The sequence below is a fragment of the Sturnus vulgaris genome, unplaced genomic scaffold, assembly GCF_052056855.1.
Source record: "Sturnus vulgaris isolate bStuVul1 unplaced genomic scaffold, bStuVul1.hap1 Scaffold_151, whole genome shotgun sequence".
Lineage (NCBI taxonomy): Eukaryota > Metazoa > Chordata > Aves > Passeriformes > Sturnidae > Sturnus > Sturnus vulgaris.
The window spans coordinates 151,130-164,868 of record NW_028276070.1 but is presented as its reverse complement, the minus strand read 5'-3'; positions in this window follow the sequence as shown (position 1 = coordinate 164,868).

Sequence of the window (13,739 nt, the reverse complement as noted above, 5' to 3'; positions counted from 1 at the left end):
TGCCTCTGCTGCTTCTGCTGTAGGTAATCGCTCCTTGAAAGACGAGCGAGAGCGTCCTTCCGGGTGCATTGCACTGAGTCGAGTGCTCGCTCGGGACTTTGCACTCGGGGCCAAGGCAAGAGGGCGTGCTTGCCCGCAGAACTGAGAACACGCTGTTGGGCAGAGCTGCAACTGACCGCTGGAGTTCAGCTCTCGCCGGACGGCAGAAGGCGAAGAACGAAGCCGCTTGCGAGCGGCGCAGTGCAGCGAAGAGCTCTCCGAATTCGCCGCTAGCTCCACGGTCCTTCTCAGCTGCGTGTAGCAGCGCTCGCAGTACACAGAGCTTCGCAAGGCCCGAAGACCCGGAGGGAAGTATCGCACACGAAAATGCGCCAGGACAGAGACGTGTTCTACGTTGTCCCTTCTCGTCATGCAGTTTGTGCCTCTGCTGCTTCTGCTGTAGGTAATCGCTCCTTGAAAGACGAGCGAGAGCGTCCTTCCGGGTGCATTGCACTGAGTCGAGTGCTCGCTCGGGACTTTGCACTCGGGGCCAAGGCAAGAGGGCGTGCTTGCCCGCAGAACTGAGAACACGCTGTTGGGCAGAGCTGCAACTGACCGCTGGAGTTCAGCTCTCGCCGGACGGCAGAAGGCGAAGAACGAAGCCGCTTGCGAGCGGCGCAGTGCAGCGAAGAGCTCTCCGAATTCGCCGCTAGCTCCACGGTCCTTCTCAGCTGCGAGTAGCAGCGCTCGCAGTACACAGGGCTTCGCAAGGCCCGAAGACCCGGAGGGAAGTATCGCACACGAAAATGCGCCAGGACAGAGACGTGTTCTACGTTGTCCCTTCTCGTCATGCAGTTTGTGCCTCTGCTGCTTCTGCTGTTAGGAATCGCTCCTTGAAAGGCGAGCGAGAGCGTCCTTCCGGGTGCATTGCACTGAGTCGAGTGCTCGCTCGGGACTTTGCTCTCGGGGCCAAGGCAAGAGGGCGTGCTTGCCCGCAGAACTGAGAACACGCTGTTGGGCAGAGCTGCAACTGACCGCTGGAGTTCAGCTCTCGCCGGACGGCAGAAGGCGAAGAACGAAGCCGCTTGCGAGCGGCGCAGTGCAGCGAAGAGCTCTCCGAATTCACCGCTAGCTCCACGGTCCTTCTCAGCTGCGAGTAGCAGCGCTCGCAGTACACAGAGCTTCGCAAGGCCCGAAGACCCGGAGGGAAGTTTCGCACACGAAAATGCGCCAGGACAGAGACGTGTTCTACGTTGTCCCTTCTCGTCATGCAGTTTGTGCCTCTGCTGCTTCTGCTGTTAGGAATCGCTCCTTGAAAGGCGAGCGAGAGCGTCCTTCCGGGTGCATTGCACTGAGTCGAGTGCTCGCTCGGGACTTTGCTCTCGGGGCCAAGGCAAGAGGGCGTGCTTGCCCGCAGAACTGAGAACACGCTGTTGGGCAGAGCTGCAACTGACCGCTGGAGTTCAGCTCTCGCCGGACGGCAGAAGGCGAAGAACGAAGCCGCTTGCGAGCGGCGCAGTGCAGCGAAGAGCTCTCCGAATTCGCCGCTAGCTCCATGGTCCTTCTCAGCTGCGAGTAGCAGCGCTCGCAGTACACAGGGCTTCGCAAGGCCCGAAGACCCGGAGGGAAGTTTCGCACACGAAAATGCGCCAGGACAGAGACGTGTTCTACGTTGTCCCTTCTCGTCATGCAGTTTGTGCCTCTGCTGCTTCTGCTGTTAGGAATCGCTCCTTGAAAGGCGAGCGAGAGCGTCCTTCCGGGTGCATTGCACTGAGTCGAGTGCTCGCTCGGGACTTTGCTCTCGGGGCCAAGGCAAGAGGGCGTGCTTGCCCGCAGAACTGAGAACACGCTGTTGGGCAGAGCTGCAACTGACCGCTGGAGTTCAGCTCTCGCCGGACGGCAGAAGGCGAAGAACGAAGCCGCTTGCGAGCGGCGCAGTGCAGCGAAGAGCTCTCCGAATTCGCCGCTAGCTCCACGGTCCTTCTCAGCTGCGAGTAGCAGCGCTCGCAGTACACAGGGCTTCGCACCTCTAAATGTTTTACTACTGTGTTATGATTCTGTCTTCAGTTAATAGAACCCGATATACAACAAAGAGATGGGAGCACATGGAGATGCATTGGAGAGCCTACGCTGGAGGTAACACATTCATTTTTTACTCAAACAAATCCAAATTAGAAATGTTGAAAATTACCTGGGGCCATTTCAACAGCCAGCAAACTGACTAACACAACCAATCTTTGGCTTCTATTCAATCCTTTGCTTGTTTTACCTGGACCTTGAAGATCTGTCTGCAGCCTTCCTCTCTGCAAATATATCACACTCGTCCTATTGAGAACCCATGGCTCATCACAGCTGCTTCGCCACGCCTGCTTCCAGAAGAACTGGCAACTACAAGCTGGGAGCCAAGAGATACAACACTTCACTTGGAAAAGGGCCTTCCATGAATCCTAGAATCCCAGAATGGTTTGGACTGGAAGCGACCTTAGAGACAAATTATCTTCTTCCCACATCCTGACACGGGCAGGGACACTTTTCCACTAGTCCAGGTTGCTCCATGTCCGCTCCAGCCTGGCCCTGGACGCTTCCTGCCATGGGGCTCCTACACAGCCTCTTTGAACAACATGTGCCTCAGCACCCACCCAAGGAAGAATTCCTTTCCAATATCCCATCTATCCCAGCCCTCTGGCAGTTTGAAGCTATTCCCCCTTGTCCTGCGAGTCCAGACCCTTTTCCAAAGTCCCTCCCCAGCTATCTTGGAGCCCCAGCAGGCACTGCAAAGGGCTCGAAGATCTCCCTGGAGCCTTCTGTTCTCCAGATTGGACACCCTCAGCTCTCCCAGACTGTCCTAGAGCAAAGAAGCTCCACCTTTCAAAGCACCTTAGACGCCTCCTACCGGCCAAACTCGATGGCAACGCTGGCCTTCCGGGCCCTACGGATATCGCTTCCGGTGTCGTTCGGGGTCACTCCCGGCTCTCTTCCCGCCCCCCATGGGGCCCTCAGGCGATGCCGCTCCTACGCCACTTCTGCCGCTGTCAGACCAACGGGGGGGCCGGGGGCCAGCCCAGACTCATCCACAATCCACACTGTCCTCGGCGGCTGCTGCGGGCTCACGGCGGCCCACACACCCGGAAGCAGAGCTCCGAACACAGAGGATCATAGCCCCACATTTGTGTTCGTCTCTGCACAAGGCAGGCCAGTCTTGCCATGCCCGGACTTTTCAGTTCAGCACGAGAATGAGAATACACCTGCGCCATGGGGGAGGAAACCTCTAAAGACTCCCTCATACGTGGTCGCTCAACTTAATGCCTAGGCACTTGCCATTCCTAAGGCTACACTAAAGCCTTTTTTACCTTGCGGGTAAGAAATGCCGTTGTTCTCGTGTGCAGCTAAAGGCGCAGCACAGGCAGGCCGGGACAAAAGCTGGGGCAGAGCCCTTCCTCACTCCTTCGCTGTGCTGTACTCCATGCAGCTAGAGCGAAGCGAGAAGGACGCGAGGAAGAAAAAGGCGTTCTTAAAGTAGCACCCTGGCAGCAGCCCTGAAAAGGCGCATAACACACGGCATCTCGCTGCCCTCCGTTCTACATACTCGCGGCTCCCTCTGCCGACTTGCAAAAGTTGCTACCAGAGCAGAGGCGGCCAGATTGAAGAGGCAGTGCCTAGGTTCACCTTCTCCTTACTGCACGTAAGCCACGTCCAGCTCCTCGCTGCACTCTGGATTTCCCTTCTCCGAGGCACTTACCGTGGTGCTGTGTGCAACTCGGCGCCTAGAAGTGACCGCCAATGCTTTCACAGCGGGCTGCAAGGGAACCAAGGAGCAGCACAAGCAGCAGTGCTTCAGCTTGCTCCTTCCGACTGCTAAGGGCACTTGGGAAGGCAAGCGAGAGTCAACCACCTTCCTCTCCTAGTAACGTGGTGCACACAAGCACGGGACTAGTGCCGCTTCGTTCACCGCCCTCGCCCAAGCGTGGAGCCGCTTTCACTTGCCGGCGGCCAGAAGCCGCTGCAAGGGCGCCACACAACCACAAGTGCGCCGGCAGCCAAGAGCTAGAGAACGCTGCTTCTGCCCAAGCCCGCCTAGGGCGTGCACCTTTGTTCTCAGAGCTCCGTGCAACAGTCTGCCTCTCTCGCAGTTCGAATGGAAAACGAAAGCTTTTCGCCTACGCCCGTCACAGAGATCCGTTGCCAGGACGAGAATGCCTTGTGGCCGGAGCTCGCCCCTGCCGCGAGGAAGCTGCTATTAGCACCGCGTTGCAGGGCCACGTCTCGCTTCTTGACTACGTGCTCAGCGCTCTCCGAATTCGCCGCTAGCTCCACGGTCTTTCTCAGCTGCAAGTAGCAGCGCTCACAGTACATAGAGCTTCGCAAGGACCGAAGACCCGGAGGGAAGTATCGCACTCGAAAATGTGCCAGGATAGAGACGTTCTACACTGAGTAGAGACACAGACAGACAGAGAGTTCTACACTGCCCCTTCTCGTCGGCCATCTTGTGCTCTGCTGCCTCTGCTGTGACGAATGAAAGGCGAGCGACAGCGGCTCTCCAGGCACTGAAGAGAGTTCCCTAGGGACTTTTCGATGTAAAACTTTTTCCACCTCCAAAAATACATGGGTAAGTCCTAAAAGTTTTGGTTTTCTTAAGAATAGTTTCGCCCAAGTTTTGCTGTTCTAAACAACCATGGTTTCAGTCTTCACTTAACTGCTTGTTTCTGTCTTTTTGGCTAGTGGCAATCTAATTCTAAGGTAAATAGATGTGTTGGAAATCCATAAATTACATCTCAAGTTAGGTGGGAAAATTGGCTCGGAAGAAAATGGAATTGAGAATTTGGAAAGAATCCAGAGTGAGCTGATGTCACAATCCGAGATTCCCTTGAGTTCCAAATCCTTTCATTTGTGTTTTTGTGGGCTTTTTGAAGGCGGTGTACAGTTGAAGCCATGATTTAGCTGCGGTGAGACCTGCTCTGCTGTAAAAGCATTATTTTCTCAGTGAGCATGGACAACAGTTAGAGTGTCGTCTTTTAAGATTCCCTGCACTCCACTTATGGTGGCAAAAGCAGTGCCTTGACTGTAATCATAAAAGTGATTACAGCTTCATTGCTTTGACATCATGTAGGATGCTTCCTCCATCTGCTGTGGTCAGCATTAAGTAACAGATTTCTCAGTTTCTAGGAAGAGTCTAGCAAACAATCACCTTGCTCCTTCTCTTGCATTTATTCATCACTGCTATGCTGCTATACAGACAGGTAGTCTGTTTATGATTCAACAATTCAATGGGACATCAAGTAAATAACAAAGCAAAACTAACTACCGAAAGCACTATAAGGGCCAGAGATTAGCTTGGATCAAAACAGGTATTCTCCTAGCATTGTTTACAAACGAGTCAGCATGTGAAACAGAAGGCACAATGTAGTTTGTGCCTTGTTTTGGGCATGCCCGGAAGAAGGAAATTCTGATTTCACATACGGGAAAAGAAATGTTGACATTTGAATGAGATTGTTCATACTCCAGTAAAGGTTGCTTTGAAAGGTTGTGGAAGTCCTGTTAGGAAACATGGCTTTACAAGTCCTTTCCACCAGGAGACAACAGCTGCAGAACATCTGGGTGTGCCAGTGTTGAGAGCACCAGCAAAGATCAAAGTGGAGAAGTTGGTGAACAATGGCAGTGGCCTGGCGGAGGGCAAGTGGGGTGCTGGCTGTGGGACCAGGGGAGTCCTGACTGATTTAGGAGGCGTGTGATGGTCTGTGCCAGCAAGCGGAGTAGTGCTGTGGCCTTGGCACACTGCTAATACTGGAATTCAGTGGGGTCACTGGGCAGGCTGAGTGTGTGAGCTGCTGGAGGGACCCAGTTTGCCCACATGTAAACATCCAGTCTCACTCTTGCCAGCCACAGAAAGGAGCAGGATGTGGCTGCTGGCGATGCCTGTCACGTATATGTAGTGTATATGTGTGCTATCCCAGCCTGCTGGGAACACTTCTTCTTTGGGACTGCTTGGGCTGAGGGAGAGAAAGCAGTGGTAGTTTCTGAGGTTTCGAGTTTGCTCGAGTTTCTCAGGCTGTTTCTGGAGCCACCCCGAGTTCTCTTCCTTGAAGCATTTCAAGTCCTGCTAATTTTCAAAATTCAAACAGACACAGCCCTAAGCTAGTTGATCTGACTTCAGAGCTATTCTTACGCTGAGCTGTTGGATGATCTGATCTCCTGAGATGTCTTCCATCTCAGTTTATGACCTGGTTCTTGTGAAAAGTAGGATCTTTTAGCCTGGAGAAGAGAGGTTTCTGGAGAGACAGTATTGTGGCCTTTGAATATGTAAAGAGGGTATAAGACAAATGGAGAAAGACTTTTTAGGAAAGTTTGCAGAGACAGGATAAGGGGCCATGCTTTCAAACTGAGACTAGGTTTAGATTGGCTAAAAGGAAAAACTTTTCTACAATGAAGCTGGTGAGACACTCAAACGGGTGTTCCAGAGAAGTTGTGGATGCCCCATCATTGAGAGTGCTCCTTATCAGTTTGGCTAGTCTTGAGCAATTTGATCTACTGTAAGATCTACCTGGCAAGGAAGTTGGACTACATGATCTTTAATCACAGACTGTTGTATGATTCCGTGGAAGACAGAATGCAATAAAGTTCATATTTCAGATTTTGGCGCAGACATATTTATTTTTTCTCACTTTATGCATCATTGCAATGACAACTTGTTAGCTTCTGAAATGATTAGCTGAGATTGATTTCCTTCCTTAGTTTCATTTTCTCTGTTATTCCTTCACTCTTGGACTTTTTTTTTCACTAGATTCCCTCTTTCAGTAAACTGCCCTTAAGTATCACTTTGCTCCCCACCTGGCTTTTTTTTTTTTTTCAATGACACCTTTTCACTGGTTCGTTTTGGGCCTTTGCTGCTTGAAGTCCAGCAGCCTCCTTGTCTGAGCATTACGGAGCTTTCTTTACAGCTTCATCACTATGCAAAAAGCCATAAATTACTGTGTTCCATCTCACATACCATCAAGTATCACACTAATATTCCCTCTGCTGAATAGCTGGTTGGTTTACATAGACCAGCCAAATACCAGGAAATCCAGATGGCAGCAAGAATCTTGTAGACTACTCCCGCTGTTCATTTAAATTCTGGAGAAGTCACGTGAGGTATCACATTCTCTTGAAAGAAGTGTCTATCATCTCGGACATTCTAGAATGGGCTATTAATATTGTCATGAGTTTCTGGCTAGACTTTTTAGTATGCAAATTCAAATTCAAATGATCTGAAATGATAGAACTTCAAGAAATTTTTTTTCCCAGAATCGAAGTATGATGGAGTTCCATAGGGAGAATCTTAATCTTAGTTATTCTATTCCATCTCACATCATGGCTGGGGGCAGGGAGAAGGGAGTATCTTTGGGGGACAATGGGTTCCGGTGTAGTCAGTAAGCTGGGCAGAGGAGCCATCAGGTATTTTCTGTTGTTGGGCGGGGGGGGGGGGATTCGTGTGAACTCTTCCTTTCTTGTACCCTGCCACTAGTATTGTTGCTAAAATTGTTTGTTTTCTCATCCAAGTGACAAAATCAGCACACTTAATGAGGGATGAAGAGGGAGCAGCGACCTCAGAACAGGAGGAAGAAGAAGCAGAGCCTGCTGTCCTCCAGAAGAAAAAAACACTACCAGCCAACTTTGCATCATCTGTGAACTTCCTGGGCGTGTACTCTATCCCCTTGTCCAGAACACTGAGCAAGATATTAAACAGGACTGGGCCCAAGACCGAGCCTTGGGGACCAGCTGGATGAACTCTATTTCCCACCACTCTGTGGGCCTGGCCATCACCCAGTTTGTCACCCAGCAAACAGCCCACCCATGCAAACCATAAGCAGACAGTTTCTTCAGGAGAATGATGTGAGACTCATTGCAAAAAGGATCAGGGAGATGCCTAGGAAGAGTCTCAGGTGAATCCAGGAGACTATAGTGGAGGAAGGACGCGAGGAAGAAGAAGGCGTTCTTAAAGTGGCACCCTGGCAGCAGCCCTGAAAGGGCGCATAACACACGGCGTCTCGCTGCCCTCCGTTCTACATACTCGCAGCTCCCTCTGCCGACTTGCAAAAGTTGCTACCAGAGCAGAGGCGGCCAGATTGAAGAGGCAGTGCCTAGGTTCACCTTCTCCTTACTGCACGTAAGCCACGTCCAGCTCCTCGCTGCACTCTGGATTTCCCTTCTCCGCGGCACTTACAGTGGTGCTGTGTGCAACTCGGCGCCTAGAAGCGACCGCCAATGCTTTCACAGCGGGCTGCAAGGGAACCAAGGAGCAGCACAAGCAGCAGTGCTTCAGCTTGCTCCTTCCGACTGCTAAGGGCACTTGGGAAGGCAAGCGAGAGTCAACCACCTTCCTCTCCTAGTAGCCTGTAACGTGGTGCACACAAGCACGGGACTAGTGCCGCTTCGTTCACCGCCCTCGCCCAAGCGTGGAGCCGCTTTCACTTGCCGGCGGCCAGAAGCCACTGCAAGGGCGCCACACAACCACAAGTGCGCCGGCAGCCAAGAGCTAGAGAACGCTGCTTCTGCCCAAGCCCGCCTAGGGCGTGCACCTTTGTTCTCAGAGCTCCGTGCAACAGTCTGCCTCTCTCGCAGTTCGAATGGAAAACGAAAGCTTTTCGCCTACGCCCTTCACAGAGATCCGTTGCCAGGACGAGAATGTCTTGTGGCCGGAGCTCGCCCCGGCCGCGAGGAAGCTGCTATTAGCACCGCGTTGCAGGGCCACGTCTCGCTTCTTGACTACGTGCTCAGCGCTCTCCGAATTCGCCGCTAGCTCCACGGTCTTTCTCAGCTGCAAGTAGCAGCGCTCACAGTACATAGAGCTTCGCAAGGACCGAAGACCCGGAGGGAAGTTTCGCACAGGAAAATGTACCAGGACAGAGACGTGTTCTACGTTGTCCCTTCTCGTCATGCAGTTTGTGCCTCTGCTGCTTCTGCTGTTAGGAATCGCTCCTTGAAAGGCGAGCGACAGCGTCCTTCCGGGTGCATTGCACTGAGTCGAGTGCTCGCTCGGGGCTTTGCTCTCGGGGCCAAGGCAAGAGGGCGTGCTTGCCCGCAGAACTGAGAACAGGCTGTTGGGCAGAGCTGCAACTGACCGCTGGAGTTCAGCTCTCGCCGGACGGCAGAAGGCGAAGAACGAAGCCGCTTGCGAGCGGCGCAGTGCAGCGAAGAGCTCTCCGAATTCGCCGCTAGCTCCACGGTCCTTCTCAGCTGCGAGTAGCAGCGCTCGCAGTACACAGGGCTTCGCAAGGCCCGAAGACCCGGAGGGAAGTATCGCACACGAAAATGTGCCAGGACAGAGACGTGTTCTACGTTGTCCCTTCTCGTCATGCAGTTTGTGCCTCTGCTGCTTCTGCTGTTAGGAATCGCTCCTTGAAAGACGAGCGAGAGCGTCCTTCCGGGTGCATTGCACTGAGTCGAGTGCTCGCTCGGGACTTTGCTCTCGGGGCCAAGGCAAGAGGGCGTGCTTGCCCGCAGAACTGAGAACACGCTGTTGGGCAGAGCTGCTACTGACCGCTGGAGTTCAGCTCTCGCCGGACGGCAGAAGGCGAAGAACGAAGCCGCTTGCGAGCGGCGCAGTGCAGCGAAGAGCTCTCCGAATTCGCCGCTAGCTCCACGGTCCTTCTCAGCTGCGAGTAGCAGCGCTCGCAGTACACAGGGCTTCGCAAGGCCCGAAGACCCGGAGGGAAGTATCGCACACGAAAATGTGCCAGGACAGAGACGTGTTCTACGTTGTCCCTTCTCGTCATGCAGTTTGTGCCTCTGCTGCTTCTGCTGTTAGGAATCGCTCCTTGAAAGGCGAGCGAGAGCGTCCTTCCGGGTGCATTGCACTGAGTCGAGTGCTCGCTCGGGACTTTGCTCTCGGGGCCAAGGCAAGAGGGCGTGCTTGCCCGCAGAACTGAGAACACGCTGTTGGGCAGAGCTGCAACTGACCGCTGGAGTTCAGCTCTCGCCGGACGGCAGAAGGCGAAGAACGAAGCCGCTTGCGAGCGGCGCAGTGCAGCGAAGAGCTCTCCGAATTCGCCGCTAGCTCCACGGTCCGTCTCAGCTGCGAGTAGCAGCGCTCGCAGTACACAGGGCTTCGCAAGGCCCGAAGACCCGGAGGGAAGTATGGCACACGAAAATGTGCCAGGACAGAGACGTGTTCTACGTTGTCCCTTCTCGTCATGCAGTTTGTGCCTCTGCTGCTTCTGCTGTTAGGAATCGCTCCTTGAAAGGCGAGCGAGAGCGTCCTTCCGGGTGCATTGCACTGAGTCGAGTGCTCGCTCGGGACTTTGCACTCGGGGCCAAGGCAAGAGGGCGTGCTTGCCCGCAGAACTGAGAACACGCTGTTGGGCAGAGCTGCAACTGACCGCTGGAGTTCAGCTCTCGCCGGACGGCAGAAGGCGAAGAACGAAGCCGCTTGCGAGCGGCGCAGTGCAGCGAAGAGCTCTCCGAATTCGCCGCTAGCTCCACGGTCCTTCTCAGCTGCGAGTAGCAGCGCTCGCAGTACACAGGGCTTCGCAAGGCCCGAAGACCCGGAGGGAAGTATCGCACACGAAAATGTGCCAGGACAGAGACGTGTTCTACGTTGTCCCTTCTCGTCATGCAGTTTGTGCCTCTGCTGCTTCTGCTGTTAGGAATCGCTCCTTGAAAGGCGAGCGAGAGCGTCCTTCCGGGTGCATTGCACTGAGTCGAGTGCTCGCTCGGGACTTTGCTCTCGGGGCCAAGGCAAGAGGGCGTGCTTGCCCGCAGAACTGAGAACAGGCTGTTGGGCAGAGCTGCAACTGACCGCTGGAGTTCAGCTCTCGCCGGACGGCAGAAGGCGAAGAACGAAGCCGCTTGCGAGCGGCGCAGTGCAGCGAAGAGCTCTCCGAATTCGCCGCTAGCTCCACGGTCCTTCTCAGCTGCGAGTAGCAGCGCTCGCAGTACACAGGGCTTCGCAAGGCCCGAAGACCCGGAGGGAAGTATCGCACACGAAAATGTGCCAGGACAGAGACGTGTTCTACGTTGTCCCTTCTCGTCATGCAGTTTGTGCCTCTGCTGCTTCTGCTGTAGGTAATCGCTCCTTGAAAGGCGAGCGAGAGCGTCCTTCCGGGTGCATTGCACTGAGTCGAGTGCTCGCTCGGGTCTTTGCACTCGGGGCCAAGGCAAGAGGGCGTGCTTGCCCGCAGAACTGAGAACACGCTGTTGGGCAGAGCTGCAACTGACCGCTGGAGTTCAGCTCTCGCCGGACGGCAGAAGGCGAAGAACGAAGCCGCTTGCGTGCGGCGCAGTGCAGCGAAGAGCTCTCCGAATTCGCCGCTAGCTCCACGGTCCTTCTCAGCTGCGAGTAGCAGCGCTCGCAGTACACAGAGCTTCGCAAGGCCCGAAGACCCGGAGGGAAGTATCGCACACGAAAATGTGCCAGGACAGAGACGTGTTCTACGTTGTCCCTTCTCGTCATGCAGTTTGTGCCTCTGCTGCTTCTGCTGTTAGGAATCGCTCCTTGAAAGGCGAGCGAGAGCGTCCTTCCGGGTGCATTGCACTGAGTCGAGTGCTCGCTCGGGACTTTGCTCTCGGGGCCAAGGCAAGAGGGCGTGCTTGCCCGCAGAACTGAGAACACGCTGTTGGGCAGAGCTGCAACTGACCGCTGGAGTTCAGCTCTCGCCGGACGGCAGAAGGCGAAGAACGAAGCCGCTTGCGAGCGGCGCAGTGCAGCGAAGAGCTCTCCGAATTCGCCGCTAGCTCCACGGTCCTTCTCAGCTGCGAGTAGCAGCGCTCGCAGTACACAGGGCTTCGCAAGGCCCGAAGACCCGGAGGGAAGTATCGCACACGAAAATGTGCCAGGACAGAGACGTGTTCTACGTTGTCCCTTCTCGTCATGCAGTTTGTGCCTCTGCTGCTTCTGCTGTTAGGAATCGCTCCTTGAAAGACGAGCGAGAGCGTCCTTCCGGGTGCATTGCACTGAGTCGAGTGCTCGCTCGGGACTTTGCTCTCGGGGCCAAGGCAAGAGGGCGTGCTTGCCCGCAGAACTGAGAACACGCTGTTGGGCAGAGCTGCAACTGACCGCTGGAGTTCAGCTCTCGCCGGACGGCAGAAGGCGAAGAACGAAGCCGCTTGCGAGCGGCGCAGTGCAGCGAAGAGCTCTCCGAATTCGCCGCTAGCTCCACGGTCCTTCTGAGCTGCGAGTAGCAGCGCTCGCAGTACACAGAGCTTCGCAAGGCCCGAAGACCCGGAGGGAAGTATCGCACACGAAAATGTGCCAGGACAGAGACGTGTTCTACGTTGTCCCTTCTCGTCATGCAGTTTGTGCCTCTGCTGCTTCTGCTGTAGGTAATCGCTCCTTGAAAGGCGAGCGAGAGCGTCCTTCCGGGTGCATTGCACTGAGTCGAGTGCTCGCTCGGGACTTTGCACTCGGGGCCAAGGCAAGAGGGCGTGCTTGCCCGCAGAACTGAGAACACGCTGTTGGGCAGAGCTGCAACTGACCGCTGGAGTTCAGCTCTCGCCGGACGGCAGAAGGCGAAGAACGAAGCCGCTTGCGAGCGGCGCAGTGCAGCGAAGAGCTCTCCGAATTCGCCGCTAGCTCCACGGTCCTTCTCAGCTGCGAGTAGCAGCGCTCGCAGTACACAGGGCTTCGCAAGGCCCGAAGACCCGGAGGGAAGTATCGCACACGAAAATGTGCCAGGACAGAGACGTGTTCTACGTTGTCCCTTCTCGTCATGCAGTTTGTGCCTCTGCTGCTTCTGCTGTTAGGAATCGCTCCTTGAAAGGCGAGCGAGAGCGTCCTTCCGGGTGCATTGCACTGAGTCGAGTGCTCGCTCGGGACTTTGCTCTCGGGGCCAAGGCAAGAGGGCGTGCTTGCCCGCAGAACTGAGAACACGCTGTTGGGCAGAGCTGCAACTGACCGCTGGAGTTCAGCTCTCGCCGGACGGCAGAAGGCGAAGAACGAAGCCGCTTGCGAGCGGCGCAGTGCAGCGAAGAGCTCTCCGAATTCGCCGCTAGCTCCACGGTCCTTCTCAGCTGCGAGTAGCAGCGCTCGCAGTACACAGGGCTTCGCAAGGCCCGAAGACCCGGAGGGAAGTATCGCACACGAAAATGTGCCAGGACAGAGACGTGTTCTACGTTGTCCCTTCTCGTCATGCAGTTTGTGCCTCTGCTGCTTCTGCTGTAGGTAATCGCTCCTTGAAAGGCGAGCGAGAGCGTCCTTCCGGGTGCATTGCACTGAGTCGAGTGCTCGCTCGGGTCTTTGCACTCGGGGCCAAGGCAAGAGGGTGTGCTTGCCCGCAGAACTGAGAACACGCTGTTGGGCAGAGCTGCAACTGACCGCTGGAGTTCAGCTCTCGCCGGACGGCAAAAGGCGAAGAACGAAGCCGCTTGCGTGCGGCGCAGTGCAGCGAAGAGCTCTCCGAATTCGCCGCTAGCTCCACGGTCCTTCTCAGCTGCGAGTAGCAGCGCTCGCAGTACACAGAGCTTCGCAAGGCCCGAAGACCCGGAGGGAAGTATGGCACACGAAAATGTGCCAGGACAGAGACGTGTTCTACGTTGTCCCTTCTCGTCATGCAGTTTGTGCCTCTGCTGCTTCTGCTGTTAGGAATCGCTCCTTGAAAGACGAGCGAGAGCGTCCTTCCGGGTGCATTGCACTGAGTCGAGTGCTCGCTCGGGGCTTTGCTCTCGGGGCCAAGGCAAGAGGGCGTGCTTGCCCGCAGAACTGAGAACACGCTGTTGGGCAGAGCTGCAACTGACCGCTGGAGTTCAGCTCTCGCCGGACGGCAGAAGGCGAAGAACGAAGCCGCTTG